This window comes from Rhagoletis pomonella, unplaced genomic scaffold, assembly GCF_013731165.1.
Source record: "Rhagoletis pomonella isolate Grant_MI unplaced genomic scaffold, Rhpom_1.0 Rhpom_scaffold_00002, whole genome shotgun sequence".
Lineage (NCBI taxonomy): Eukaryota > Metazoa > Arthropoda > Insecta > Diptera > Tephritidae > Rhagoletis > Rhagoletis pomonella.
In genome coordinates, this window is record NW_023458556.1 from 16,768,941 (window position 1) to 16,772,845 (window position 3,905).

At 34.8% G+C, this 3,905-nt stretch overlaps 1 long non-coding RNA gene across 5 annotated transcripts in view; it reads left to right on the forward strand.

Annotated features, from left to right (window-relative positions):
* LOC118733165 overlaps positions 1-3,705 on the forward strand; it is a 24,292-nt gene extending 20,587 nt beyond the window's left edge. Inside the window, exons 1-2 of one of the 5 annotated variants that reach the window (XR_004992210.1) lie at positions 761-1,367; positions 1,767-3,705. This is a non-coding gene — a long non-coding RNA (uncharacterized LOC118733165). The other 4 variants (XR_004992209.1, XR_004992211.1, XR_004992212.1 and 1 more) reach the window with 4 other exon arrangements.
* Positions 3,706-3,905: the final 200 nt, after the last annotated feature.

A 3,905-nucleotide genomic window follows, 5' to 3' on the forward strand; every position in this document is an offset into this window, starting at 1 on the left:
TTAGTTCGTCCTGTAGCGATGAGGCAGGCATGGACTGACGTTTACTAAGAGTTCTTTGTAGTGAATTGCACTGCCTACTCTGCATTCTAGGTCTAGATTTTCGGGTTCCTCGGTAGATTTGTTTCAGTCGTGATGTTTTTCATTTCAATTCAAGTCGATCGAATCGTTTCTCTTAATTTCGGTGAGTAAACCCTTCTTTGAAGTGAGTGGCTTTTTAGAAACTTTGAGAAACTTAGAATTTGTTTGTTGTCACAGCATTGTACCTGGTTCTACGTTAGGGGGTTAAAAATGGGCTTAGACCAAATGGGCGTGGCACCCTCTACAGCTGTGAAATGTTTGCCCTGCTATAACTTTGGAACTGAATATGACATGAGATTAATATTTAGCCCACTTTCAGACATGTCAAGTTTTGCTTTCAAATCTGCTCCTTCATAGGCGAAGGAGGTGAGAAGAGAGGGGAAGAGTATAGATGGCTCCGTACCGTCAAGTCGTTTCAAGTTTTTTTGTCTTTTGATATTTTCGTTGCTTCCCATTTAAAAACCTAAGGACTTGAATTCAATAAAAGTTGGCGCGTGTAGAAGCAAATAGAAAATACTAAAGTGCCTGAAAGGGGCTTAGTGCGGGGACATTACTAAACTAGGCACTTGTTAGTAAACTAAAAAGGTATGGGAGCCGGGGCACACTGAAATACCAGGATATGAGAGGGCAGACGAGCGCGCCTCCATTCCACTTTCACCAGTCTGAAGGAGGATAGGTGGCCTAAATGGCTCGTTCTCCTCTGCTTTCGATTCTTTAAAAGCGTAAATAGTTTACCAATTATGCTATTTTGACTATCCCTTAGAAAAACAAGCCGACGCCATCAGTTTACTACCTACTAACATCCTGCACCACCCAAGCAGCAATGGTCAAAAAACTGCATTGACCCAATGCGCATACAATGAACTTCGCAATTCTGTCGGCGCCGGACGAAAAAAGCTCACTTTAAATATCTAAATTTGTAATAGGAAATTTATGTATGTAGCGTGCTATGTTCAAACGATAAAAGCTTTTGGCGAAGCCCAGAAACCGGCTGCTGCTGCAATTTGCAACAACCCACGTTGCACATGCGACCGCAGGCGGCAGGTTAAAATAACCCAACTTTCATTCATGCGTCCCTGCACTGATAAATTTAGCCAAAGCTGCGCATGCGAATGAAAGAGTGAGCGACTTGAACTACATTGTACTACTCCTTCGCGTTAAAAAAGTCCTGAAATTGCCTTTGCCTTTGGCGTTTCGCTGCAGTGCTATTTGAGAGCGCATACATAGGGTGGGAGTAGTTGCAGCGTTGCAGGCTTGCTTGTATGCGGCTATAAAATTAATGTAACAATGTTCGTTTGCACTTTTACTTTCGCTTTTCAATAACCTTAGCCTAGCATTGTTGTGGTGGTTGTTAATGGCGAAAATTCGCCAATTGAATGAACTAAAAGTGGTGTGGTGGCGTGAAAGGAGTTTGGTCAATTTTAACTTTGAATTTTTGAGAGGAATTCGTACATACATAAGGATGCACGTATGTATGTACATATGTACATACATAGGCACATATTATAATTATGTACATATATTCATAGTAGAAAGATATCGATTGAAATTTAAAGTAAATAACACTATGACACTAGGAATACTACTTAGTAATAATAAAAAATAAACATATGTTATTTAGACTATTCTTAATCATCCTTCCTAATCAACGAAAACTAATTTTTCATTATCTTTTTTTTTTATTGCAGAGGACGTAAACGTTTTGTCTCCGAAGGAGACGGTGGCCATATTAAGCCACAAACTATTCCAATTCGTGACTAAAAAAGAAACAACAAAATTATAATTAAACGCATAAATATAAAATCAACAACAACAAGCACTTTTTAACCACAAAATAACTGCATTCTTTCTACAAAACAAACGACAATTAAAACAAAAACAAGAACTACACAATACAACTATAACCAACAAAAAAAAGGAATAAAAGAAAAATGAAGTTTCATTAGTATCAACTTTAGAACCAAGTGAAAACTGTGAGGAGAAATTGACACCGACCAGCAGCAAAAAGGAAATGCCAGAAATTTAACTATCAATTTCCAAAAACCCTCATTTTCTTCATAAACTCACCCACAACCGCAAACAAGAGTATAATATAGTGTATTCGCAAATAAACCGCAACAAAACTTATCAACGAAGAAGGGAAGAACCCTGGAAAGCAAAAAAAAAACAAAAAATTGACAAAAAATCGACGACAACCGCAACAAGGCCACGAACTTCACATTTATTGGTACTGGCATCAGCTTTGTTTCAATTTGAAGAAGATTAACGAACCTTCCATGTAACTATTTGTTAGCAGCATTAGCTCTATGTATGTAAGTATGTATGCAGTAAATAGTTGGAGCATAAAACACAATAACCAATAGAAGGCAAAAACAAAAAAAAAAAGAAACACAAACGAAAATAACTGCAAAACTTGGAACAAGCAGTAAATGCGCATACATACACAAAGCAACAATATGCAAGGCGTAATCAACAACAATCAATCAATTTTACTTGTCTCTTATTACTATCCACAAAGCATGTTTTAGTAAACTGTTTTTTTTTACTTTATACTGAATGTAATTTTTAAGTTTTTATTGCTATGATTTGAATTTTCGCAAATTTATTGTACGCGTCTGCTGAAGTTTGACTAAAACGAATTATCGCATTTTTTGTTTGTATAAAACTTTTGTAGAAAAACAAACAAAAAAATGCAAATATTATGCGTGGAAAATTGAGTAAAAACTGAAAACATGTAATTTGTGAAATAAAAACAGCGTAAATGATATATGAGTATTGTAAAATGAAAATGTTTTGCTTTTTATATTTTTCCTCTTGATAGTGGCGAAACAAAGCAATTTAATGTTTTTTAGGCGAAAATATGAGAATACATTTCTGCAAAAATGCAAGCCAAACTGGAAGTTGATACAAACATCAATTAAAAATATTGAATAACCGAAAAAAATATTGGCATTTACGCTTGAAATAAAAAGTCGAAAAATAAATACATACTAACGAAATAATTTGGCACAATCAAATCTGGTTTGCATAGTAAGCACACACTGCAAATGCAAGTGCAAAAAAGAATAAAATGCGTACATATGTATATCTCAAATTCTGCAGCGAAGCAAAAGCTACCTACATACATATATATGTGTGAGATTTATGTAACCAACATTGCAGAGTCTTACGAATGAATTATACATATCGTTGATACTGCAAAGTGTTCTATGTCAAGTACTACTTCTTATGCTTAGATATGTGTTATCCAAATCTGAACATTTCTATTAATCGTTGAATTTCATCGGGCAGAGGTGGAAAGTTTTGTCTTTGGTTTATGATTTTAGAGAGATTTACAAATGCGTAAGCACAAGTAATAATTGGCACAGAACGTTTTGCAATATCAGCGACGTTATATATTTTTTAGCAATTTTTCTAAATGCATGCGCACAATAAATATAACACTTGAATAATATGTTGCGTTTTTGTACAACTAAGCTAAACTGCACACCATTACAATTTTACGTACATTTTGTGTAGCAGTTAGAGAAGTTGGGCAAAAATAATAGAAGCAGCAAAGAAAATAAAAATCTTGTGTACATTGGTTTTTCAAATTCAATGAAAATCTACTATTGTTAGAGATACAAACATATCGTCGCCTGCAATGCAAAAAGAAGTAATACACATCGTCGCTAAAATGCAAAAAGTCGTAACTTATAAAAAATTCAAAATTTACTTTTTCATTGATATGATGGATTTCATCGAATTTCATCTCCCCACATCGTTTTATGAAAAAAAAAAAATATTAGTCACGACTTTTCCATTTCAGTGACGATTTTTGTTACGTC